Source organism: Podarcis filfolensis (genome assembly GCF_964270895.1).
Source record: "Podarcis filfolensis genome assembly, chromosome: 9".
NCBI classification, from domain to species: Eukaryota; Metazoa; Chordata; class Lepidosauria; order Squamata; family Lacertidae; genus Podarcis; species Podarcis filfolensis.
In genome coordinates this window covers 42,795,875-42,822,867 of record NC_139610.1, presented here as the reverse complement: position 1 = coordinate 42,822,867, position 26,993 = coordinate 42,795,875, and the positions used below count along the sequence as shown (strand labels likewise).

Below are 26,993 nucleotides of genomic sequence, written 5' to 3'. Positions count from 1 at the left end.
ATTATTAAAACAAAATATTGAACAGCATGATCTAAACAAAATGGCAATGATCAAGGAAAGCCTGCCTGAACAGATGAGTTTTCAGTGGGTGTTTAAAACCTGCCAAAAGTTGATGCCTGAATGGCAGGAGGGAGAGTACTCCAGAGGGTCTGTGCGTAACCACAGAGAAGAGAATTGTTGGATTTCAATTCCCATCTGCCCAGCTAGCATGGCCCACTATCAGAAATGATGAGAGTTGTAGCCCAACTCGAACAACATTTGGAAGGGTCATAAGTGCCCTGTTACTCTTCTATTGTAATCTATTGTCACTCTAATTCTAAACATGTAATTTGAAAGAAAAAACAACTAAGTTCAAGAGAACGTTGTAGAGCTCTGTGACTTACACACTCAAGTGGGGAGAGCTTGACTAGTAAATAACAGCACTATGAGTTTGGGGGGCAGGTAGGGAGAAGGTAGAACTCTCTTCTAATTCCTGGATCCAGCATGGATTCTATTCCTGGAATAACCAGGCTCCTCTAAGGATGGGCCATTAAGGTAACAAAGGAAGTGGTGCTGTGCAAATGGGTGGCCCCCTTCCCTCAACTCATTGGTAGACCAGAGTTGGGAATTGAGTTATGTGAGCTAGAATGTAGAAGCTGGTAAACTGCAGCCTGGGCAGCTGAGAGACAGAGCTGTGCCTGATATTGGTTGAAATCCAAGGCTGTGGCTCTGGGAAAAGCAAGACCCACTTGGGGTGTTAATGCTGTGAACCCTTCCATTGCAGGCAGAGGTTGTATACATGTATAAATAAACACATATACAGTATATCCTAAAGACACCATGGTCTCCAGTGTACCTCATTCCAAAGGAAACCAAACCCTGGGATCCCTGGGATCTTGCACCGCTTGGAGATTGTGGTAGCGTAAAACAAAATCCATGCAGACTAGGCCAGGTTCTTGTTCTTTGTATATAAAACTTATCTACTTAAACAACTTTAACAGTGTCACTATGTGGCTAACCTATACAATTTACTGCATGCCAGAGATCCAGGTGCTACCAGCAGTGGCATAGCGTGGGTTGTCAGCACCCAGGGCAAGGCAAGTAATTTGCGCCCCCTAACCCGTGGATTTGCGCCCCCTAACCTGTGGATTTGCGCCCCCTAACCCCCAGATGTTGCGCCCGGCGCGGCCGGCCCCCCCTGCACCCCCCACGCTACGCCACTGGCTACCAGACAGGTTGCAAATAGCTATTGTTAAGACAGTTTCAGTCCACATCAAACAAGAGATTAACCTCCAGAGTGCTTGCTTGTGCAGAAGGCTGCAGTAATTAAGTGGCTTATGGCTCTGGCATTGGATGACACAGCCTGGGCTGTTCTAGCTGGAAGGTTAACTTGACACCTAAAATCTAGTGTTAACTCTTCAGGATAACACTGAGGCAAAAAAAAAAAAAAGTCATGTGGATTAAAAATGAGGTGACACATTGCTACATCCCGATAAATATTCTGTAACGGCTGCCCTATAACAGTCCTTGGCCTCTTGCCTATGTAATTGAATTGATGAGGATTATTTCAGGAACCACTAAAATCTGTTTTATGCATATTCCTTTAAGTCAGGATTCATGAAATTGTAGGGCTAAAGACCTGGAAGAAGTGATTGATCATCATCAGCAATGATATTAATATAGGTGCTTACAATCCTTTACTCTCACAACACTCCTGCAAAATGGGCTGCAAGTTTTACTGGTTTCTGTCACTCCTTTTCTTTTTTAAAAAAAAGTTTGGTTAATCACCTTCCTTTTACCCAATCAATTAACTCATTGGTTCTATTTGCAAAACTTCAGTATGGATTATCATTTGAGAAATTCAAACATAAGGCAATGTAGTCTATATATATGTCCAGTAGCACCTTAGAGACCAACTAGGTTTGTTCCTGGTATAAGCTTTCGTGTGCATGCACACGAAAGCTTATACCAAGAACAAACCTAGTTGGTCTCTAAGGTGCTACTGGACATATTTTTAATTTCTTTATATATTTTGACTGTGTCAGACCAACACGGCAACCTACCTGAATCTATAAGGCAATGTAGTTCATTTAACTCAGGGGTCAGCAAGCTTTTTCAGCAGGGGGCCGGTCCACTGTCCCTCACACCTTGTGGGGGACCAGACTATATTTTGAAGAAGAAAAAAAGAACGAATTCCTATGCCCCACAAATAACCCACAGATGCATTTTAAATAAAGGGCACATTCTACCCATGTAAAAACACGCTGATTCCCAGACCGTCCGCGGGCCAGATTTAGAAGGCGATTGGGCCGGATCCGGCCCCCGGGCCTAGTTTGCCTAGCCATGATTTAACTCATTGTTAAGGAAACACGGGCATCATAAATACTTTATTTTTCTATGTTATAGTAATAGTACCAAAATACCTCCCTCAAATAAAACAAGGGTATGGACCTTTAATGCACAGCTCTACTGACTGGAACTCTGACTAATCAACAAAAGATTTAGCTGATTATGGAGCCCTAAATTAATCAATGAAAAATGTAGTTGATTAATGATCTAACTAAAGTTTGTAGCTGCTACTATTAATTATTATACAGCTTGTGGATTGAGCCAAGAAGCTTTCTTTCAGGCTTAACCCCACGTGTGTAATATGTGGCTATTACTGATCTAACTTTCAGGGTTCTTGCATTACAACAAAATAATGCAAGTGACATGTGCAGAAGTAAGTTTCTTTAAGTTCAGTGGGGTTTACTCCCCTATACGTGCTTAAAGGGTTGCAGCCTAAGTTTCATATTGGGAAATGAAGTCAAAGCTGAGTCGAAATATGAACCCAAGACTCATAGGCCCAAGCTTACAGGACATCCAAGTGGGCATTCGTACTGAGGCAGAATCTTCTAAGTACACCATTGTGTTATTTCTTCTGATGTGCTAAATCAAACACATGACACATGAGAGCCACAGATGGCCTATACACTAATCCCTCCAGAAGCCCCTGCAGCAGACTGAAGGAATCATCAGGTGGTCCAAGACCAGTAAAGAGATGAAATCCACATGTGACAAATATATACCAAGAACTACACAATGTGGTGCCTTCTTGGTTTTTAGCTAATGTCCGAGCTATTTGTGCATTTTCCATAAATCTGGATATGCATCTTAGAGACGAGATTGGAGAAATAATAGCAGCCATTACTGGATTTTTCTCAAGTATCTCCTAATGAAAGTTCCAGTACACCCAAGGGTCCTATTGCCCCAGTTTGGGAATGAGTGCTGATCATTACTTAGATATGGTGGGGGTGGGGTGGGGGGAGAGAATACGCAAGCATACATAATTATTTGATCCTTTTCAGAAATGTACATGATCAAGTATCTCTCCAGACAAAACCTGTCCCCAGATCTGCTCCGTTGTCCTAAAATAGCACTCTCTTATAGGGTGGGGAATGTTTACTTTTAAAAAGTATTTGTCTATTTCCTTTTTTTTAAAAAAGTATAAAGCAACTTAAAAAACCCGTGCCAGTTAAAACCAATACAAACTACTCTTATATAATAACAAAACAGAGCTCTACTTAAAATAAAATAAATGGGATAGGCTTGCTGTAGTGGTGACTAGCATGCTGGGCAAATATGCAGAGGTCACACTGAGAGCCAGTGTGGTGTAGTGGTTAAGAGCGGTAGTCTCGTAATCTGGGGAACCGGGTTCGTGTCTCCGCTCCTCCACATGCAGCTGCTGGGTGACCTTGGGCCAGTCACACTTCTCTGAAGTCTCTCAGCCCCACTCACCTCACAGAGTGTTTGTTGTGGTGGAGGAAGGGAAAGGAGAATGTTAGCCGCTGTGAGACTCCTTCGGGTAGTGGTAAAGCGGGATATCAAATCCAAACTCCTCCTCTTCTTCTTCTTCTTCTTCTTCACCTGCTTTCACTGTTAAAAAAATAAATAAACAAGTAGAAGTGAGCTCTAGCAATAGAATGGATCACATGAAATGATCTTTACTCACACAGCTTTACAAGAATCCTCTACAGAAGCAAATATACACCGTGAGAAAAATGTTTATATATTTATTTAAGTGACTTTTATGCAGTTTTTCTCAAGACCACGAGTTTCTCAAGGCAGCTCACAATCCGCAATAATTTATTAAATTTTTATTTATTATAAAAGAAGAAAAGGAGTTCTACTTATTTATTAGGTAAACTTGGAGGATATAGGTCTAGCTGCGAGTCAGTTATTATTCTTTTCTGTGGACCGCCCTGAGACCTCTGGGTATAGGGCGGTATATAAATTCAATAAATAATAACAACATTTTCCTAGTAATACTCTTGCAGTCTGGTTGAAGCTCTCTGGAAATTTTATTATTAAGCCTATTTTGCATACTTTTTCATTTTAGATTTACTTGGCCAGTTCACTTATGCATGAATTCTTGTTTTATTTGCTTTTTAAATGCTTTTATACTTTTGTTTAATTGGTTTTAGGTTGTTTTAATGATATTCTTTCTTTTTTATAGTGCACACTTCTTGAAGATTTTTAAAAATCTTAAGCAGTTTATGAATGCTTCCAAATAAATAAATATTTGTGCACCCCATCATTTGATCACGAAAGACTTGATGAGCCACAGCTGAATGTGTGAACATTGTGCTTGAGACAATATAGAACATGCTAGTGCTTGAGGTAATGTAAAATGTTATGGCAGTCCCCTCTGCGGTGGGTGTGATCTGTTGATGTCTCATTTGCATACGCAAGTAACCACCAAAGGGGTATACAAAGACTAGAGTCACACCATCTTTCCCACCCTCAACTTCTAATGCAAGGCAGATGCAATATTTTACCAGAAGTGCATGCTGCGTGTCACTCTAGACTTTCCACATCTCTATTGTTACCACATTACACCTTGATTCATGCATGTGTGAACCAACCTCTGCTGCCAATACTTCTACAACGTATTTTCCTAGGGGGCTTGTTCTGTCTCAGGATACAGCAGCAGAAGCCAAAGCATTCGCTAAGTAGGCACATGCTTGTCAATACATCTATGCCCCGTGAGTAAGAGAATGGTAAAGCAAAAGCCAAGAAAGATAGAGTGCATCATCCTTGAATAACAAAAAAATAAAAATTGAACTGTCAGAGTTAATTATTTTCCTTGAGTCTTCTTGCGCACAATGCTGTTATTAAATGAGCAGACCATTAGAATGTGTATGAGTCTGCAGCTCTTCAGTTATGCTTTCAAAAGCCTTAGCAAAACACCAGGGGAGCGCAGAATCTCCATATTTTAAGTCAATTAAGACAGAAAGAAAATGACTGTTTGGCAGGACTACCTAATAAGGTAACAACAGGTATTTCATAGTACATGTAGAAGTTTGGTATTATATATTTAATGTCCTCCCACTGCCAGTTACTGATTTTTTCCCATGCTGTTACACAAAAGGTGTTTGGAGGGTTTGCTTTCAGAGAGACAAGACAGACAGAAAAAGATGCTGGAGCCTTCCATCCTGCAAGCTCAAATGTGGGATGTTGCTGGTAGCTATTTAGCAGTAAAGGGGAGAGGCTCAGAAGACCTTTCTTGCCGTGATTTTAATTTAAGTTAAAAAGAACACTATTCTGCCCTAGCCCTGCTGCCTCACATGAATAGATGTGATTCCAGAGCATGTTGTCAACTGGCTTCTCACAGGAGCCAATCAGAGCTCTTTCCCCCACTCCCCACACATGCTATTGCTGCACGGTACAGTGGTACCTTGGGTTAAGTACTTAATTCGTTCCAGAGGTCCGTACTTAACCTGAAACTGTTCTTAACCTGAAGCACCACTTTAGCTAATAATAATAATAATAATAAATTTTATTTATATCCCGCCCTCCCCAGCCGAAGCCGGGCTCAGGGCGGCTAACAACACTAAAATAGTGCAACTTTATAAAAACATTATAAAAATTAATTAAAATCAAAATTGATGGCAACCATAAACTAAAGTTTTGTAAAGATTGCCAAAGGAGGGAGTCAGGCTGCGCCCTGACCAAAGGCCTGGTGGAACAGCTCTGTCTTGCAGGCCCTGCGGAAAGATGTCAAGTCCTGCAGGGCCCTTGTCTCTTGTGACAGAGCGTTCCACCAGGTTGGAGCCGCAGCCGAAAAAGCCCTGGCTCTAGTTGAGGCCAGCCTAACCTCTCTGTGGCCTGGGACCTTCAAGATGTTTTTATTTGAAGACCGTAAGTTCCTCTGTGGGGCATACCAGGAGAGGCGGTCCCATAGGTACGAGGGTCCTAGGCCGTATAGGGCTTTGAAGGTTAAAACCAGCACCTTAAACCTGATCCTGTACTCCACCGGGAGCCAGTGCAGCTGGTATAGCACCGGATGAATGTGATCTCGCAGCGAAGACCCTGTAAGGAGTCTCGCTGCGGCATTCTGCACCCGCTGGAGTTTCTGGGTCAGTCTCAAGGGCAGCCCCACGTAGAGCAAGTTACAATAATCCAGTCTGGAGGTGACCGTCGCGTGGATCACAGTGGCTAGGTCAGGGCGAGAGAGGTAAGGAGCCAACTGCTTAGCTTGGCGGAGATGAAAAAATGCCGCCTTTGTTATAGCTGCAATCTGCGCCTCCATGGAAAGGGAGGTGTCGAAGATTACACCCAAACTCTTAACGGACGGTGCTGGCACTAACTGCGCCCCCGCAAGAGATGGGAGTTGCCCCCTCAATCCCATATCGTCCCATCCCAGCCAGAGGACCTCTGTCTTCGAAGGATTTAACTTCAACCGGCTCCCATGTAACCATCCAGCCACAGCTTCCAGACATCTGGTCAGTGTGTCTGGGACCGAGTCAGGATGGCCATCCATCAACAGATAGAGTTGGGTGTCATCAGCATACTGATGGCAGCCCAGCCTAAAACTCCGGACAAGCTGGGCGAAGGGGCGCATAAAGATGTTAAAAAGCATCGGGGAGAGTATCGCACCCTGGGGCACTCCACACACCAAGGAGTGGCGGGATGACAATTCCCCCCCAAGCGCCACCCTCTGTCCCCGACCAGAGAGAAACGAGCGCAGCCATTGAAGGACTGTGTCCTGGATCCCCACGTCGGCAAGGCGGTGGTCCAGGAGTTCGTGATCGACCATGTCAAAGGCTGCTGACAGGTCTAGAAGAATCAGCAGCTCCGACCCGCTTCGATCCAGCTGCCTGCGGAGATCATCTGTTAGGGCGACCAGAGCCGTCTCGGTCCCATGACCAGCGCGGAAGCCGGACTGGAATGGATCTAGAGCCGATGTTTCATCCAGAAACCTACCAAGCTGTTCAGCAACCGCTCTCTCAATCACCTTACCCAGGAATGGAAGATTCAAAACCGGGCGGTAATTGGATAGATCTAAGGGATCTAATGATGTTTTCTTTAAAAGCGGGCGCACCACTGCCTCCTTCAGTTCCCCTGGGAATGTCCCGGTGCCAAGGGACAAATTGATGATATCCCCCAGGGGGGCCCGCACCTCGTCTGGACACGCTCTAATCAGCCAAGACGGGCACGGGTCGAGAGGACAAGTGGTGGGCTTTCCAGCTCGGAGGAGTCTGTCCACATCGGCTGGGGATATCCGGTCAAAGTGGTCCAATACTGGACCCGAGGACAGTCGAGGGGCCTCCAGTTCCTTTATTGCATCCAAATTGGCAGGGAGGTCATGGCAGAGCAACAGGGCCTTCTCCGCAAAAAAGCTCGCAAATGCCTCACAGCTGTGTGTCAAATTGTTATTTAAATTTGGCTGTCCTTCGAGGGACGTTAAAGACCGAATTATACTAAATAATTGCACCGGGCGAGAGCTAGCGGATGCAATGGAGGTCGAGAAGTAGGACTTCTTAGCGGCCTTCACTGCCATCTCGTAGGTTTTCATAAAAACCCTATAAGATGTTCTTGAAGCTCCGTCACGGGCACCCCGCCATACTCGCTCTAGCCGTCTGAGGTCCCGCTTCATTTTCCGGAGCTCCTCGGTAAACCAGGGAGCCCGGTTTCTGCGGCGTCGCAGAGGGCGCTTAGGTGCGATCTCATTGATGGCTACCAGGAGCTGGGTATTCCAGCCCTCAACAAGCTCAGTCAATGAGTCGCCAGGGGGAGAAAGGTCCCGCAAGGCTTGACGGAATCTATCAGGGTCCATCAGCCTCTGCGGGCGAGCCCAAATCGGCTCGCCACCTAAGCAGGGTGGGGGTGGAACGTCAATCCTGGCTTTCAGAGTGTAGTGATCAGACCATGGCACCTTCATTGAAGGAAACATGATCACATCTATACCGACGCCAAATATCAAATCCAGCGTGTGGCCTGCTTGATGTGTGGGGCCCGAAACAAACTGGGAGAGCCCTAGTGTCGCCATGGAAGACACCAGGTCCAGAGCCTGTGAGGAGGGAGTGGCATCAGCATGGATGTTGAAGTCCCCCAATACCAATAGGTTAGGGAACTCCAAGGCCCAGCCGGCCACCGCCTCCAGCAGGCCTGACAGGGTGGCTGCTAGTGCGCTAGGTGGCCGGTACACCAGCCAGACAGCCAAGCTCACCTCGGAGCCCCACACTAGGCCAACACATTCAATGCCGGGGATCGATGGCGATGGTAGAGCCCTGAAAGAACAATCTTCCCGGATTAATAATGCCACCCCTCCCCCCCGGCCCACAGTCCGCGACTGGTGGAGGACGGAGAAACCCGGGGGCGCCATCTCTCGTAAGGTAACAGTATCCCCTTCGCGCACCCAGGTCTCCGTCACACAAGCCAGGTCGACCCCCTGCGAGATGAAGACATCTCGCAGGGTGGCGGTTTTGTTGCCTATAGACCTGGCATTGCACAACACCAGTGACGGAGGTGAGTAATCCTTGCTCACCCTACCCTCGTCTCTCGGGATGGGGCGCAGATTGGAAGGGGTACGAGCATATCCGTATCTCGATCCCCTTCGCCTATGACATCTGCCCCCACCAGCTAATGGGGCCTCCTGCTGCTGCCGTGCCGCCGGAGCACGATTTCTGTTCTCATCCTGAAGCAAAGTTCTTAACCTGAAGCACTATTTCTGGGTTAGCGGAGTGTGTAACCTGAAGCGTATGTAACCCGAGGTACCACTGTACTAGGTCCACTCTATTGCAGTCAGGCAAGTTAGTGAAGTCCTTTCTGCCAGAAACACATGGCAGCCCACTTACAAATGCAGGAACATAGGAAACTGCCTTACCCTAAATCAGGCCTTGGTCAATCTAGCTCAGTGTTGTTGACAGTGACTGGCAGCAGCTTGCCAGGATTTCAGGCAGGGGTCTCTCCTAGCCCCACCTGGAGATGCTGTGGATTGAAACTGAGATCTTCTGCATGAAGAATGGACGCTCCATCACACTGAGCTATTGGCCTTCCTCTCAAGGCTCTGGTGTGCAGACTAATCTCTTATATTGACTACAATATAATGCTTCCTTCAAGTTGAACTTCAGGGTCAGGGGAGGAAACCCTGCAGGCACCAGGGGAGGCCTCTCCAGGTACATGAGTGTTCACCGCTGTCAGGCTAGCAACCCCTGCTGTCTTCTTCTTTCTTTGGCGATCACTCGTAGCTGAGTAAGATTGTCTTCCATTAACAATGAGACCATGACTGTGGAGGCCAATTCTGGATCCACACATCCTTCCACAGTGGGGAACATAGGTTTCCGGGCGGGAGCTGATCATGGTGAGGGTTTGCCAAGCGTGCCTTCCTCTTAGCATGTTTCTCCCTTTCGTCCTGAGTTTGAGTGTCTTCAAAGTCCACGACACCTTTGGTAAAGGCTGTTCCCCAATTGGAGACTCGCAAGCCAGTGTTTCCCAGTTGTCTGTATTTATACTACATTTTTTTAAGATTTGCCTTGAGAGAGTCTTTAAACCTCTTGTTGACCACCAGCATTACACTTTCCATTTTAAAGTTTAAAATAGAGTAATTGCTTTGGAAGACAATGATCAGGCATCCGAACAACATGACAAGTCCAACGAAGTTGATGTTGAAGAATCATTGCTTCCATACTGGTGATCTTTGCTTCTTCTTCTTTACAACCCCTGCTATAGGGCGCATGGCATGGTAGTGCCTCACCACACACATAGCATGGATTGGAAGAGGATGGCTTTGCTTGGCCACTTAGAATTACAGTTACCCACAGGCTACTTAGGAGTACAGCCACCTATTTTTTGCTACCTACAGCTGTTATTTTGTGCTGGCACCTACAGCACTTTTATCAAGAGGTGAGTTCCAACACCACTTTTTTATTTTTAACCAAAGTAAGCATTGCTCCTCAGAAAAAAATCCACCACAACCTGCTCCCTGCATTTGTGCACATATGTGAAAGGAGCAGTACTGCAACCTAAAGCTTTAGTTCAGGGGTGGGGAATCTTTGGCCCTCCAGATGTTACTGAACTACAACTCCCAGCAACCCTAGCCATTGACCATACTTGATGAGAGCTGTAGTTCAGTGATATACAGAGGGCCAAAGCTTCCTCACCCCTGCTTTAGTCATCAATCTGCTGATGAAATCCCACATGCACAACCTCTCAGCACCTGAATTCCAGTGGTGGGTGTGGTCAAAGGATAAAGTGGGTGGAGCAACAGGTGTGATTCTTACTTTTGTACAATAGGCTACATTCGAGCTATGCAAATTTAGATGAACAAACACCTCTCCCCATCCAAGCAAGGAAGATTTATTATCACAATTCAGAGCCAGTGAGGGGCATGACCTGGGTGTTTGTAGATGTGGGGAGAAAGTGATAGAAGATCACCTAGTAGTAGAAAAGTGGTCTATTGCAATGCCTATGAAAGACGTCTGTTGAAATTCTGTGAAACTTATTTAGTTGGGGAGGGGGGTGGGATGGGGAGAACAACAGAATTCTTTAGAAGCCTTGCTTCCAGTTTAACAGTATGAGCTGTTAGAGGAGGGTTTGTGTGGTTTTTATTGGCTGAAATTCTGTTTTAACTTAATTTTGTTTGCACAGCCTTTTCGTGCCCATAGCATGTAACAATAAAACAAATGCAACAAGGTAATTTTACATTTATTAGAATTTCCTAAAGTTGGAAGCTTAAGTAAATAAATGCCTGTATACTTAGGCACATGGCAACACAGAATTATTGTCTGACAGTTATCATAGCAAATGACAGTAATATTTCAGTAGAGAATGGGGGGGTGGGGGTCACTGAATTTGTTTTCACCCAATAACTGTTAAAAAACAGAACCCCACGAATCAGAATTAAAAAACACATACCTCTTAATCAGTTTTGTGTGTGTTTATTACTAAACAACGCTCAATCTGATTCAGTCTTTTCGTTAAATCTACACTTGTGAACATAATACTTATTGTCTGTGTTTAAGGAGAGGCATTTTTCCAGAGAAAACAGAGCCTTGTGGCAACTTAAAGACTGAGACTGTGTACATACTGACCCATTTGGACAAAAATGTAGCTTTTCTAATTCTGGAATAGTTTATGCTTGTCATCTACATGCTTTTAATCTGGATTTATTCTAGATCTTGCATCCACAAGGGAAGGTGTGGTTGCTTGATACACATTTGAAAACTCCCTTTGATTAGGTAATACAAGCCTTTTCTTTCCTGCACATGTCCCAGGTGAATGAAGAGGAAGGTGTGATTATTATCTTGGTATATGTCCACACACAACATAATTGGGAAGTTGTGGCTGCACGCCCCCCCCCAACTGCTGGGACTGCCTACATCTGTTTTCAAATGGACACACGGGGAGTAATGCAGAATCAATCTTAAAACCAACAATAACCACCGTTAAAAACATTATAAGCAACAGTACTACTAAAAGCCATGTTAAATGGCCAAACTAAAAAAAAGATGTGCCTTGATAGTTTTTCTAAAAGCAGAGAGAGTGGGAACCAATCATAGCTTTGAAAATGCTGAAACTTGCTTTTAAAAAAGTACATTTTGGCTCTACTGTGCTACTCTAATCAACAATGAACATGGTAGTGAGAGTGAAGGACTTGAACTGGTGAGACCTGAGTTCAAGTCCCCATGTTGCTCGCAGGATGCACTTTACTCAGTCACATACTGCCAATCTAATCTCCCTGAAAGGATAGTTGTGAGGAGTAATCCTCCTGTGATGCCATCATGGGACCCTTTGGAGAGGAAAGGGTGGATTGTAAATGTGAGAAATAACAGTGACCCCGAGTCTGCCAAGCTCTTATCTTTTCCATTTGCAGAGGAATCTGTAAGATAGTCAACACTTACCTAGCGAAATTCCACAAAGGTGATGCCTTACTTCAATGCTGGTAAAGGATGCACAGGCTAGTTCATAGGTCTTACTCACAGCTGATTTTATGCTCTTAGCCATTATAGGCTCTCAGCTGCTTGTTTATAGCCTTGTAGCTGCTTTAATCTTTTGTGTTGAAGATTAGAAGAAGCCTCCAGCTGTTCCACCTAGAACCAACTTCAAAACAACTCTATGTGAATTGTTGGTGCAATATAACAGTTCTGCTACTGTTTGTTGAGTAAACCTTTTCAGAGGCATCCACAATACATTTATTGACCACTACACATACTCTAGCAGTGAGGCTTTGGGAGATGCTGAAAAGAATTGTGTTGAAGGACACCAAGAAGAATAGCAGGACAAAAGCTAGCTTTCCTTGCAAACTTGTGTACTTAACAGGCAGCATGCAATGCCTTGGGTTGGCCATGCACCCAGCTGAGCTTTTAGCTATGCTGTACTTTGCCAATGAGGAAGTAAGATTTATTTCAGGCTCAGGAGAGCTTTTAAGGAGAAATCACTAGTCATTGTGTTTTGTTTTTCCCAGTTATGCATGTAGCAATCTCATTTGCTCCTGTAAACTTACATTTTGAAACAACATAAAAAAATTCTTCCAGTAGCACCTTAGAGACCAACTAAGTTAAACACTTTGTTAACAGAGATTACTAGGTTATTAAATAAATTCAATCATAACTGGATTTGTAAGTGGTTGCAATGGAGAGTATGGCCAGATTTGCTCATAATGGTAAATCATAAAGCATATAACATGACTTACCCTGGATGAGACGATCACATGGCCAGTGAGGACAGTGCTTAACCATGAAGAAGAAGAAGAGTTTGGATCTGATATCCCACTTTATCACTACCCTAGGGAGTCTCAAAGCGGCTAACAATCTCCTTTCCCTTCCTCCCCCACAACAAACACTCTGTGAGGTGAGTGGGGCTGAGAGACTTCAGAGAAGTGTGACTGGCCCAAGGTCACCCAGCAGCTGCATGTGGAGGAGCGGGGAAGCCAACCCGGTTCCCCAAATTACGAGACTACCGCTCTTAACCAGTACACCACACTGGCACTCGGTTCGGATAACACAGCAAGAATTTGACATAGTTCAGTACAATGTGGGAGCAAAAAGGACTGGGGAGGATCAAAGTGACTATAAGCTACTCTCCAGGAATCCATCCTTTGCACAGTCCTGGGAAGCCATATTTTTACTTGCTGTGCTATGCAAACCAGGCCATTGTGGAAACAAGGTTTGTTATTGGGCTTACCGATCATGGTTTGTTTGAGAGAAACAAACCATGACCCCTGATTCAGAAGTAACACTTAAATTACATAATTATTATTGGCAGTTCAGAACACAGTAAAATACACCCATTACAAATCTGTGATTAAAACATCTCAAACTACATAGCTAAAAAGCAAATAACTTAGTGAAGCAGACAATGATATGAAAACAGCTGGGCTCCAAATTTCATGTATGTTGTAACTAAGCCAGGTATTGTGGTTTGTTGCTCCTGGTCAAGCTGGGAAGGAGCAAAGTGGATGCCACCTGCATATTCACAGAAAATAAATAACTATGGTTTACAATGATGTGCAAGCACAACTGTTGTCTTCCATGAATAAAACTCATTAAATACCATGTAATTCCACAGGAAAATGTATATTACATTTTATTTTATAAGCAACTGTTAAAAAATGTTCAATGTTACCTGGAATGTTAACATACAGCATTATTAATTTATTGCATAATCAAAAACATATTTCATTGTTATTACAATAAAACTTTTAGAAAGCAATTTAAGAAACAGTATGTCTCTGTAGTACAGTTTAGTTACATTCTTTATTAACAGAATTCATGTTGCATGATCAACCCTAGGAACTACATAAACGATTCACTAATCACTTCCACTGGATATACTGATTTGCAGAGATATATGCTGCAGTCCTAACCCCACTTACCCAGGAGTACACCCCTTTCTGAGTAGACATAGTTAGGCTTGTGCAATTAGTGTGAAGTTCTATGCACACTTATCTGGGAGTAAGTCCTGTAGAATTCAACAAAGCTTTCTTTTCAGTAGACACGTATAGGATTGTGCCATTCGAAACTAGAGCTGTGTGAAACACTCTTTATCTTCCACCCAAATTGCAATATAAAACAGAGTGTCAATAGAATTTTAAGAGTTACCAATAATGCCTGGTTTTAAAGTGATCTTGGACAAGTGGGCCAAACTATTTAAAATCTTGCTTCAGAGATTTATTGTGCAATCCTACACACATTTACTCAGAAGCAAGCCCCATTATGTTCAGTAGAATTTATTCCCAGGCATAAGGGTATAGGATTGCACCTTCCAACAATTCAGTGTGAAACACAGAGTGGGATAGTGAAGGAGTTGGCGGTGGGGAGATAAATCTAAGGAAAAATTAAGTGCAGGAAAGTATTTAGGAACTTTGGTGAGAATCAAAAGAGCTGCATTTTCATGAGCGCTGTTCATGTGCAGCTTGAAACATTAAGGCCAGAAGTCACTATTCCAACAACATCTCCCTACTAGGATATTTTCTCCCTTCTTCCAAAAGCTTTAAATCAAATCACAGGCTAGAAAAATAAAACAAAACTCTCAGATAGAAGCAGATGATTCTGTTCTTTTTAAAAGTTTCAATCCTCCATGGTACAGATTCCTGGCAGCCAAACCCGGCCCTTCCTTCATTCGAACATCGTTTAGGGTATATGTATGCTGAGGGACTCTCACCAACATGTAATGACTCGACAAGGGAGCCCTGCTCTCAAGTGGCAGATAATTAGGCTTCCCCCCTCCCCTCCACTCAGTGCCACTGTTCCGAGTCTCCATCTCTCAGCTGTACCCTTAAGAGCAGCTGATCTGCAGCCAAGCGCTGCACACTCCCCACAGCCAGCGACTTCCTCTGAAGCTGCAGCACATAATTATAACCAGCTGTTAAGGGTTGTCTGAGAGCAATCCAAACAGAATCTTCATGCCCAGAGACTGAAAGCCACCCCCCACCCGTCCCTCCTCCCCATTCCCGGCTTTGCTACAGTGGATAAGCTGCAGGAAGCCCTCTCAATATTTCAGTAAACAAGAGCAGTGACTCCCAGTGTTTGCTGTACCAACAGAGGTGTTAAGTGGACAAGGCGGTTCTGCCACCTCTCCGGAATCTGCCTTTGGTCTCCTGGCTTTGCCTGGCTTGCTTAAAACACAGGCAGTGAAAGCTCCTTCTGCGGCACTTGCTGCCAAGTCAGGGTGACTCTGCTGTAACCAACATAAGCACTCAGCCTCCTTGTTGTTGGCACTGTTTCTGCAAGCTTCCTGCTCAGTGGCATTATACTTTGGACTACCAGGCACTGGGGAATAAGCAGCAGGTGGAAGATATTATGACGATGCCCTTCCGGCTTGTTGGCTTGCCTGCCTGGCTCTTTATGGGCAGGCACAGAAGACTGAGCGAGATGGACTAGGAGCCTGACTCTGCACGGAAATTCTTACAGCAGGCCTATGATAGAGTGGGTGCATTTCTCCATAGCAGAGGTGGAGAATTTTCAGAGCAAGGAGCAAAGCCCCTTCTCCCCCAAGCATGCCAGGATCATTATCTTGCACTGCAACACTTAACAAGATTAACTAGGGCAAGGAAATTGGAGAATTGATCCCATGTGCTGGGGGTTCTGTTTTAGGGCCAGTGGGATGGTGTTTAACTTGTCCTGTTTGTGGTTTCCTTCCTCTGGCCCTAGTAATTGACCTATGGGACAGCAAATGCATGCACCCATAGATAATAGGAGTTAGTGTGGCTATAGGGAACCTGCGGTCCTGGACTCCCAACTCCCATCAGCCCCAGCCTGCATGGCCAATGAGCAGGGATGATGAGAGCGGGAGACAAACTGCATCTACAGGGCCACCAGTTCCACCATTACTTGGCGCAAGCTGCACATTGCAGGTTTTGCAAGCGTTATGAGCAGCCACAATTGGTGCTAATTTGACAGTAGGACCCATTAACCTCACCATGGACCAAATTGCCTAATTTCTTCCCAGCCTCTAGATGTGAGCAGAAGCAAAAAATAATAATAAAATACCCCCCTCTCATGCCACACCTGTAACGGCCATGACAATTGTTGACAAAAAATGCCCTGAGGTCATGAACCGTTTCTTGGCTGCAATGGACTTTGGGCAACTAGACATTATATGAAGTGTTGTGTTATTTTCCTCTGTGTTGTTTTCAGAGAAAAGTAACACAGCACTCCTTATGATAGTCTCAGCAGAAAACAGAATCACTGAGAGAAGACAATATTATCTGCCATATTTTAATTTTTCCTGCGGGGGTAGAGAATTCAATCACTGGCTCTGTAAGACAGGAGATCCGAAGCAGTATTAATGGAAGGTTTTCTGATGTGATGCTTACTAATGTCTTATTTAAAAGGAGATTCAGGTAGATATAGACTGGGATTTTGCTTGATGGTGTAAATTTTATACACTGTAAAATAGGTACCATGTTGAAGATACTGGGAGTCCAGGGATTATAAATTAATGGGGATGATGGCGACTGAACTAGGTCAGACAAAGTAAGTCCCCCCCCCCCCTTTCTTATTTTGGAAGCATACCTGGTAGCAATAGTGCACTCTGTAAGAGACTCATAAGCCACTGTATTTATTCTGATGCAATATTAAATTCATTGTAAAAAGGAGTAAGATTGAATTCGTTTTCTATCTAATGTGAAATGGAATCTGAATTCAGTTTCACATTTAATAATGGTTCTCTTCCACCCAGCCATGGCCTGTGACTTTTTCTGCTCATAGCAAAGTTTCCTAACTTGATTCTTCTTTTAATGTCTCCCATCCCATGTGAACTAGACTGGAAGAGTATTTGCAATGTGTTGGTATAAATGAATCATCTAAGAACAGATGTTAGGTTGTAATCCCATCCCCACTTACCTGGAAGTATGGCTCTCTGAATACAGTAGGTCTGACTTCTGAGTAGGATTGTACTGTGACAGTTGCTGCACATAATTCCTTTGCTGTGTGTTAGGAACAGGATTCATTAACCCATTGAGCTCAGTATTGCCTACACTGACTGGCAGTATGGTTCCTGAGGGTTTCAGACAGAGGACATGCCCAGCGCTAACTTGAGAAGCTGGAGATTGAATCTGAGGCTTTCTTCACGCTAAGCAGATGCTCTCCTGCTGAGCTGCAGCCCCATTCCCAGGTACTGGGCACTCAGCTCACATGTTTCTGATCTCTGTTTAGTGTTTCCTGGTTGCAGTACAATACAGACAATTTAAAAACATTTTGCAAAGCACCTTTGTGTCACTGCACTTCAGGTTGCTATTACTTTTGTCTGTCAGGCAGCTTGCACTGTGCTGTTGACCAGCTGAAGTTTGGCAGATGAAGCTGTGTTTCCGAGTTCTGTCATACACAACCTTTAAAAAAACCAACACGGAATGGAAATATAGTTGGCAACTCTAAGTATGTTGACACATAGGAAAATGGGAAGTTGACTTACATTAAGCCAGTCCTACTGGGCCATTCAAGGGACGCGGGTGGCGCTGTGGGTTAAACCACAGAGCCTAGGGCTTGCCTGTCAGAAGGTCGGTGGTTCGAATCCCCGCGAAGGGGTGAGCTCCCATTGCACAGTCCCTGCTCCTGCCAACCTAGTAGTTCGAAAGCACGTCAAAGTGCAAGTACCGTAGATAAATAGGTACCGCTCCGGTGGGAAGGTAAACAGCGTTTCTGTGCGCTGCTCTGGTTCACCAGAAGCGGCTTAGTCATGCTGGCCACATGACCCGGAAGCTGTACGCCGGCTCCCTCGGCCAATAAAGTGAGATGAGCGCCGCAACCCCCAAGTCAGCCACGACTGGACCTAATGGTCAGGGGTCCCTTTACTTTTACTGGCCCATTCAGCTCTGTGTTCTCAACACTGACTGGCAGCAGCTCTCCTGACATCTCCTACCTGAAGATGCCAGGGGTTGAATTTGGGGCCTTCTGCATGCAAGGCAGAGTTCTCCACCACTGAGCTACAGCCCTTTCCCACATTTCTCCATCTCCTATTCTCTCAGTTACTTTGCTGAATACTCAGTCTATTCTGAAAAGGCAGGGAATAGATAGATTTAAAGTGGAGACAGACAGCGCTTAATTTCAAAGATGTCAGGTTCAAGTAGGGCTGCATTACATTACCGGGATTTCAAAGGCGGAATTGACGTTTGGGAGGGATTTCCGAAAGGTGGCACTTTCTTCTGGATCTTAGGCAAGTAGTTTCTGGAAGAAGAAAAAGCTCAACAATTTGGGGGTTATCTAAAAAAAGCTCAACTAGGGGTGTCCTGGTTTTTACTTTTTGAAATATGGCATCCCTGGGTTCAAGCCCCTCCAAAAGGCCATTCTCCTTCATTCTGTAAGTGATGGGGATGTCTGTAGTCACTGTCTGCTGCTGCATGAAGGCACTCTGTACACATTTAAAAACAGGAAGACAGGAAACTACATTATCAGGGTTGTCTAACACTGATTGGCAGTGGCTCTCCAGTGTACCAGACTGGGTTCTCTCCCAGCTGTGCCTGGAGATGCTGGGATTGATCCCAGGATCTTTGACATGCAAAGCAGATGTTCTCTACCACTGAGGCCATGAACCTGGGCATTAAAAAGCAGATCCAAGTCTAGTCCTAGGCATGAATTATGTCCTGCATCTCAAAAGTGAAGGACTGAGGAGGTCCCCTGGAATTTCTGCCTTTCTTTGTTCTTACAAGCATGCACCCGTATTTGTTTACACCCTTTTGGCACCATCCTGACTGCTGTAGGTTTTAGGATCCTGAAGCTGTGCCCTGAAAGAGGCAGAGGGGTCCCCATTCTCCACCTTGAGTTGGAGCTATCAGCAGCAGGAAACACACTGTGCAGGAAAAAGTCTCAACCTGCTGCTGGTTCTTTGTGTTGAACGCTGGCTCAGCGCCATTCCTCTTCCTTCTTCCCATGCTGCTCTTTTCCCCAGTCCCTGTCAGGCGTCCAGCTGCTGACAAGCAAAGGGGGAGTCAAGGGAGCTGGGCTGCTCCGTTGTTTTGAATGCTTTAGGAGTGTCCCTACAGATTTGCTGCTACCTGCTGCAGCTGCTCCATCTACTGGCCAAACACAATTACTGCAAGGCTACGGGAGCTAGTCATGTTGGGTGAATTTTAAGTGGATCATGGTCTCCAGGGGACAAAAGACCCCCGCTTTCCCCCTAGGCATCTGAAAGGTTTACAAAAGCTCACTTCGGAATTCCGAGTAAAAGCAAAACCTCTTACTTGCAAAGTATGTCAAACTCGCCTCAGTTTTCTTTTCCAGAATTCTGCTTCTTAAAACATTCCTGATTCCACACCCCACCCCAATGAATTAAATATAATTTCTACTCACACTGTGTTCATCTTTAAAACACAGAGATATATCTTTCATCATTACAGTGCCATCTCTTTTTGATGTGGAAAATAATATGGAATGCAATGTGATGGCATACAAGTAGGGAGGTTGGTTTTACTCACTGAGCTTACATCTTGTCCACATCAGAGTTTACTGTGTTTTCGCCCTCAGTTACCCTCAGACAACACCATAGGAGCCAACTCCTAGGGGGCCGAGGGGTCTTTTGCTCCCCCAAGAAAATATTTGAGGGGACTGACCCCCCCCCAAAGTTGATTGGCATTGCCATGCAAATAGTGTGTGTACTGTGTCATGTGACTGATTATTTGGGCAGGGCGCTTGATGCTTATCTCCTGTAAAATCCAGGCCTGAATAATCTGATAAATTGTGGACAATCAGTCTCCAAATTGCTCCAGTTGGAGTCACAGAAAATTTGTCTCAGTGTTTTGGGGTGGGTGAATAACTTGTCACTTTCTGCAACTCCCCATTCCATGTCCACTACTTCCTCAGCGCTTTCATTTGTTTTCTGGCTATGCTCGTCGCTAATTGTGGTATGCTCCTGAGCAGAGGAACTATGCTTATATACATTTTTTTTCTTTTAATTCTTCAGAGTTGCACAAAATCAGAAAACTGCACAAGCAAACCAGATTTAAATTTTATATACCAGATCAAACAGCCTCTAGAAGTTGGCTAGGGTCTTTCTGAAACCTCCTTAAGTAGTGGGAGGCTAAAGCTATAAGCATGAGAGTGTTAACATAATCTGAGATCACACAAATTTTTATGAAATAATAAGTTTGCAAAGATAAAAGGAAGAGTATAAGACATGTAAATGTTACAGAGAAAGAAATGCAATGCCCCCAAATTACAGAAACCTAAATTACTCCCTTTGGAGAAAAAGCAAACCCAAACAGGATAAGTGTGATCAAACCCTAGCCTAGACAATCCCTTAATTTGCCAAGGTTCCTGTTCAACTTAAAAGTACTTCCATGGCAGTTATGGCTGCAGGAAGTTTCCATATCTCCCAGCTGGTCTTTCCCAAACTGGGATCCTGCATTGCTTTGCATTGCTAATTTCTTCTTGTTGCTAAGGGAAACTGAAATTACATAATTGTAATGCTCTAAATTTGTAAGGTCCTGGAGCTCTTGAACTAAAGCAGTTTCAGATAGTAAACTAAGAGTACAAGTGGCATTTGACTGATGAACATGAGCAGAGCCTGCTGGATCAAGCCACTGGCTCGTCTAGTCCAGCATCCTGTTCTCAGGATCTGGCCAACCAGATGCCTGTGAGAAACCGGATTAAGCAGGATTGTTTTATATTGATTGCAATGTTATTATGTCACAACTCAGCAGCTACTTTGAAGGTATGTTCAAAAAGAAGAACACACCATTTTAATGAATAAATACATAAGGGAAATGCAACCAGAATCATGGGGCTGTATCCCATTAAGTCATAGAGTAGATCTACAGAAATTTATGGATAAGTTAGCAATGACCATATTATGCCCATAGAACTCAATGAATCTAATCAGAGGGTGACTTAATGTGATACGTGCCAAAGAGCTTAGATCCAGGGTAGCCAATGTATATGGCATAGCTCAGTTGGCAGAGCATGAGATTCTTAATCTCAGGGTTGTGGGTTCAAGTGTCATACTGGGCAAAAAAAATCCTGCATTGCAAGGGGTTGGACTAGATGACCCTCGTGGTCCCTTCCGACTCTACGGTTGGGAACTGGAGCTCAACAATGCCTAGATGGCACCACACTGGCAATCCCTGGCTTAGAATTAGTATGTTTATGTTGTTGTAGCTCAGAAAATGCAAGGATGTGAATTATATTGTCTCCAAACAATTGAGTGAATTATTTACACTAACAAGAAATAAGTTTGTTTCTCACTGAGGCACCAAACTTGTGTCTGGAAAGTACCATAGCAGGAGGCGGCTCACATTACTTTCTTCATACAAAAATACAACAGTTGTCTGTTGTTGCTTCCTTCTTTTTTTTACACCGCATAGATACTTTAAATATACGGTATTAAGCAGTATAGAAATTAAATAATAAATCAATCAATAAAAATAAATTAGTATGTCAGGGAAAGGCTGGCCTAGAATCTAGCTTTCTATATGGAGGGATTTGTTTGTTTACATGTTTGGAGTATTAAATGATACAAGCCGCTTCTTGCAATCTACAGTGGCACAGCCCAGACATAAGTTTACCATCCCAGTGAAAACGAAGACATAGTAATTTCAAATTGAGGTGAATAATGAAGCACTATTGCTGTTTTTCTGAACAAAGTGTGGTCTGAATCTTGACCTCTTGGTGATATTAAATTTATTTTTTCACACAGCCCACAAGAAGCATCCTATACTGGTTCTCTTTAATAACCAAAGGTTAATTAAATCATAAAGCTGAATTTCTTAAGCAGAAAATGATGAGATATGTTGGAATGGAAGAGATTTATGAGCATGCTTTGAAAAATAAGTTACCTGACTTGCTTTTTGACCTTTCATATTGAACAAGAAGTTGTTGTGGTCAGTCCATCGCTACAAATAAAATTCAAAAATTCAAACAAATAAAATTCAAAAATTGTCCAGTAGCACCTTAGAGACCAACTCAGTTTGCTCTGGGTATAAGCTAGTTTAATGTTTGCCAGTTGTTCTGGTGTCTCTGCACCCAGAACTCTAGTAGACAAGATGAGATGCTTCTTAGTCAACTACTGGGCAGAATCCTGTTTGCATCTTTTTGCTTTTATCAGCACAAGTTTTTTAAAAAGAAGAAAAACTTACTTAAAAATAAAAAAACAAACATGAAACCTGAGACTTCAGGGTGGATAGCTGGAATATTCCTGATATGCAGGCGGTGGTGGGGGTGGGATCGGGGCTACAGCACTGCCTTTAGTGCGGAGAAAAAATGCTGGTGCTATTCACTACTTTCCCTGCCATCTTCCTTCTGCCTTGTCAGCTCAAGCCTGTATTGGATATGACAGTAGAGCCACCTTTGTATTCCCTGCCCTCTTAGCACTGTGGTCAAAAGGATGCTGCTGCAAAATCTGTTCCATATGGTCCCTGGAGAAGGCTTGAGTAGGTAAAATCTGAAGCTCACAACTATCATTAAGAGCACGGGCAATAGCTTGATCTCTGGAATAAAGTTCTGAATAATATGTTCATAAGGTTGACTTAATTGTGGTTCCACTATGCTGATGGTCTGATACAGAATTCAGACCTATACAAAAGGGCACTTCTCAACAACACCAAATTCAATGGAAAATATTTAAGGATATGCTTAATTCTCCCACTGAAATCGTTTAGACCTAAAAATACTGTTACTTTGCCTGCATTGCAACCTATGTTAAGAGGCTTTGGTGAGGGAGTTGAGGAGAACTGGCGGTGACAGTGATGGAACATCTGAAAATGCACATTAATACCCCAGGCCAAGGGCCAAATACCTCCAGGTCTCTTTATCTTACTCTTGGGACCCTCCGTAGGCCATGCACCCTTCTGAGCCCTTCCTCATCCAGTCTTTCTGCCTGGCTGGAATGTGTCCTTGATCATGCTTCTCACTTCCTTGGAAGGAGAATAGACAGCACTGTAGCAGTATGTGTAAAAGTAACCCACTGCACAGGTAAAATTTATATTAATTGTTTCATCCATTTTGTCTCTGGCCCCACCCACCACTGGCATGTGGCCCCTGGAAGGTTATGCAAAACGAACAGCAGCCCTTCAGCTGAAAAAGGCTCCCCACATTCCCTTCCTAAATGATGAGGCTCTAGAAACATATCCGACCATTACTGGGATGACGAGGTGATTAATGTGATCTCACACAAGTGGATCTTGGTGGCCTCTAAGATGCTTACTCCTAAACTGAATCCCCCGCCCCCCCCGCTTTCAGCCCGCAAGCTACATGCTGTAGAGCAGTCTTTGCCAAACATGTACCTGCCAGATATTTTAGACTATAACTCCCATCAGCATGAGTGTGCCAACTGGGGCTGATGGGAGTTGTAGTCCAAAACATTTGGAGGCATCAGATTGGTAAAGACTGGCCTAGAGTTAAAAAAATAATAATACCTTGATGATACCAGGTTGACGAAGGCTGACCTTCATATGCCACTGGGTGTTTAGTTCGGATGCCCTGACAGAAGCATGTAAATAGAATAAACTACCAGATTATACAGTGGCCATCTTTGCTACTCATGGAACCTATGAAACTAGAACTCCTGTTTATCCAAACCTTTGCCTACGTCACTGCTTCAGCTGTTCCTGGATAATCTGAAGAAGGGGGAAATGTTCTGTACTTGGTGTTCCCATTGTTTCCAGAAACCCCATTCACTCATTTTGCGGTTTGTCTGATTTTAGCTCTTTTCTTTAATTAAGACATCTTTCTGTGGCTTTAGAGATATCACTGCATGCTTTGTTCCTAGTTAAAGGATTACATTATTAAATCATTCTGCTCTCTACTCTTCAAAATTACAAAAACAAATGAAGTTATATCATTTGAATTATAAAATGATAATTTCTTCAGTTCAATCCCAATCAGAAGTACAACAGTTTAGACTTATAATAATCATGTTCAAACATATTCAGATTATAATTACTTTTCTTCTGGTAATGATAGCTCATCTGATTGGATGATTGCCTATTTGACTTTGATAAGTCTCAGAGGTCAAAGCAGAGATAATTGCAGACATCTGTTTTCTATGGAAAAATAAAACCTTGGAAAATAATGTTTAAAGTGACATCTGCAAATAGGTTAGAGGGAAGAAAACATGTTGCACATTTTAAAAGAAGCACAAAACAGTAGGAGTTCTTAGAACTGTGTTGAACAACAGCTGGAGGAGAGCCACTTTGCTACAGTGACTTAAATACTAGTCAGGAACTGATAAGGCCTGGGTTCAAATCCCCTCTCATTCATAAAGTTCACTGGGTGACTTTGAACTAATAACTATTTCTAAATCTAGCCTGCGTCACAGGGCTGTTAATATTGGGGGCTGTTAATACATGCCTCAAAGCTCACTGGGGGCAGAGTGGGGTACAAATGTGACTTCTCCTATAGAAACTCTAGAGCTCAGATTTGATTAAAGCAGTATATTTTCTGACAGTGCAGCATGTCAAGTTCAAGCCTGTTATCTACTATTCAGAATGACAAAGTACAGGGCAGCTTGTAAGTAGAATAAAATTTGTTCTTAAAATAAGTATACTGGAGTATTATAGGCACATGTTCTGCTTAGTTGTTTTACCAACGGCAACAATCGGCAAACCTGGTGCCCTCTAGATGTTGTTGGATTACACCTCCCATCATCCTTGACCATTGGCCACACTGGCTGGGGCTGATGGGAGTCGGAGTCCAACACCATCTGGAGGGCCACATATTTTCCCTCCCTAAGCATTTTCAGTGCTTTTCAGCCTTTGGCTCAATTTGCTCCTTCCAAACTTCAGTTGTGAACTAAGGGACTGCCTGTAGGAAAGTTTGTTTGTTTTTTGCTTCCCAACTTCCTTTCTAAAAATCAAGCTTTGGGTGCATTCTGGGTGTCACCATCATAGGACAATAGCCCCCCTCTCTCCAATGTATTAAGCTGGCCATATCTACTGAAGTGCTGTTAGGTGTTGTGTAAGTGGCTTTGCAAATACAGTGGTACCTCTGGTTATGAACTTAATTCGTTCTGGAGGTCCATTCTTAACCTGAAACTGTTCTTAACCTGAAGCACCACTTTAGCTAATGGGGTCTCCCACTTCTGTTACGCCACCGCCACACAATTTCTGTTCTCATCCTGAGGTAAAGTTCTTAACCTGAGGTTAGCAGAGTCTGTAACCTGAAGCGTTTGTAACCTGAGGTGTTTGTAAACCGAGGTACCACTGTATGGCTTCAGGTACCTCTTTGAAATGTGGTGGTCCAGATACTTATCAAAGCTCTCCTTTTCCCTTTGCAACTGTCTTATAGTAGGCAGGAATGTTAAGCTCTGCCTATCATGGCTGGGTAATTCTCATCACCTCCATTGCCAGTCTTATTAATAAAACATTGAATGATGATTACCTTGGGATTTGCCAAAACTAAAAAGACATTGAGATAAAGTTTGATTTTTTTTTTAGAGTGACAGATGATAATGAAATTGTAACAGAGAGTTCCATTAACCTCACTGCTGCTGTGTCATACGATTTTGCCTCCCCTCCCCCCCAAAACACGTTATTTCTGAGTGATTTGGTATACATAAACGTAGTGAATGAGACACAGCATAACAATGTTCTCTAAATGACAGATGCACTTATAAGAATGAAGGTGAAGAAAACTAATTAATAGAACACTTTTTTTTGGTCAAATCACACATTAATATTGATGTGATGTAGAACAAAACGAAGTACAGTAGTCAAATGGTTTAGGCTTTTTACCATATCCAAGGACATTTTTAGTTTCCATCACAGATCTGTTATACTTGTGCAATTCCTCCTCCTAAAAAAAAAAGGTAGAGAATGGGCCCACAGTTCTGTCCATTGCATATTTGGGACTCTGCATGGAATGTCTGTCTCACATGTGATGCTGTGTGTTGGATGGATGGGAGGAGATAAGGAACATAAAAAGATCCTTGCCAGATCAGACTAAAAGCCTATGAAGTCTAGCATCCTGTTTCCCACAGTGGCCAACTAGATGTCAATGGGAATCCCAGGGCAACCTAAGGCGAAGGACAAGATGGTGCCCTTCCTCAATGCGTGTACAGAAGACATTTGGACATCCCTGGTGACAGGATAGCAGAGCTCTGTCCTCCAACACCTTGCCACCACTCCCCTCATCTGCCACCTGAGACAGCTGCCTCACCATGTCTAACAGTAGGGTCAGCTCTGGGGAAGCCTGAAATAGCCCTCTTCCATTGTTGTTCCCCAGTGAATGACATTCAGGAGCTCTTCTTCTTTACCATTTAAACTGGAGCACCAGCTCTGTGACTTCTGATCAGCCAGACCATACTCCTCAAGTCTACATTATCCTTTGATATATAGCTAGCTTGGTTCTCCTAGCAGCAGAAGTGCTTAAAGCAAATGGGAAATGCTTCTTGAGGCATAATGACAGCATCTCCTCTGTCCCTTTGTTTTGACAGCAAGCAATATTTCTGAAGTCTGCAGGGAACTGTTCTTCAGGGAGTAGTCAGTGGAGGTATACCATTTCAAAATTGCTGCCAATAGGAATTAATATAGCTTGGGACATTCTCTGCCCATGCTTTGCCAAGGCTACCACTGCCAGTGACAGTCAGAACTGCTATTCTATTAGTTGGCTTTGCTTACAGGGACTGTAATGACAAAGGTGCCCCTTCTGCTTTTCATTAGTAGTTATCAATCTTCATTGGAAAAGGCAGCAGTTTCCCTGTGAACTCTCTGGGGGCAATAAGATCAAAATACCCTTTCTGCGAGGATCAGCTTGGAGTTCTTTATGTTGCTGTCACACCCAGGTCACTACTGCATTTATAACATAAAAAATTGTAATTAAGAG

At 43.7% G+C, this 26,993-nt stretch overlaps 1 long non-coding RNA gene across 1 annotated transcript in view; it reads right to left on the bottom strand.

The window, feature by feature from the left end:
- The window catches only part of LOC310742518, a 49,120-nt gene that overhangs the window by 5,541 nt on the left and 16,586 nt on the right, over window positions 1-26,993 (bottom strand). Inside the window, exons 2-4 of the long non-coding RNA XR_014538496.1 lie at window positions 18,327-18,407; window positions 12,144-17,572; window positions 2,043-3,894 (exon numbers count right to left, since the gene is read on the bottom strand). This is a non-coding gene — a long non-coding RNA (uncharacterized lncRNA). The remainder of the gene's footprint in view (window positions 1-2,042; window positions 3,895-12,143; window positions 17,573-18,326; window positions 18,408-26,993) is intronic.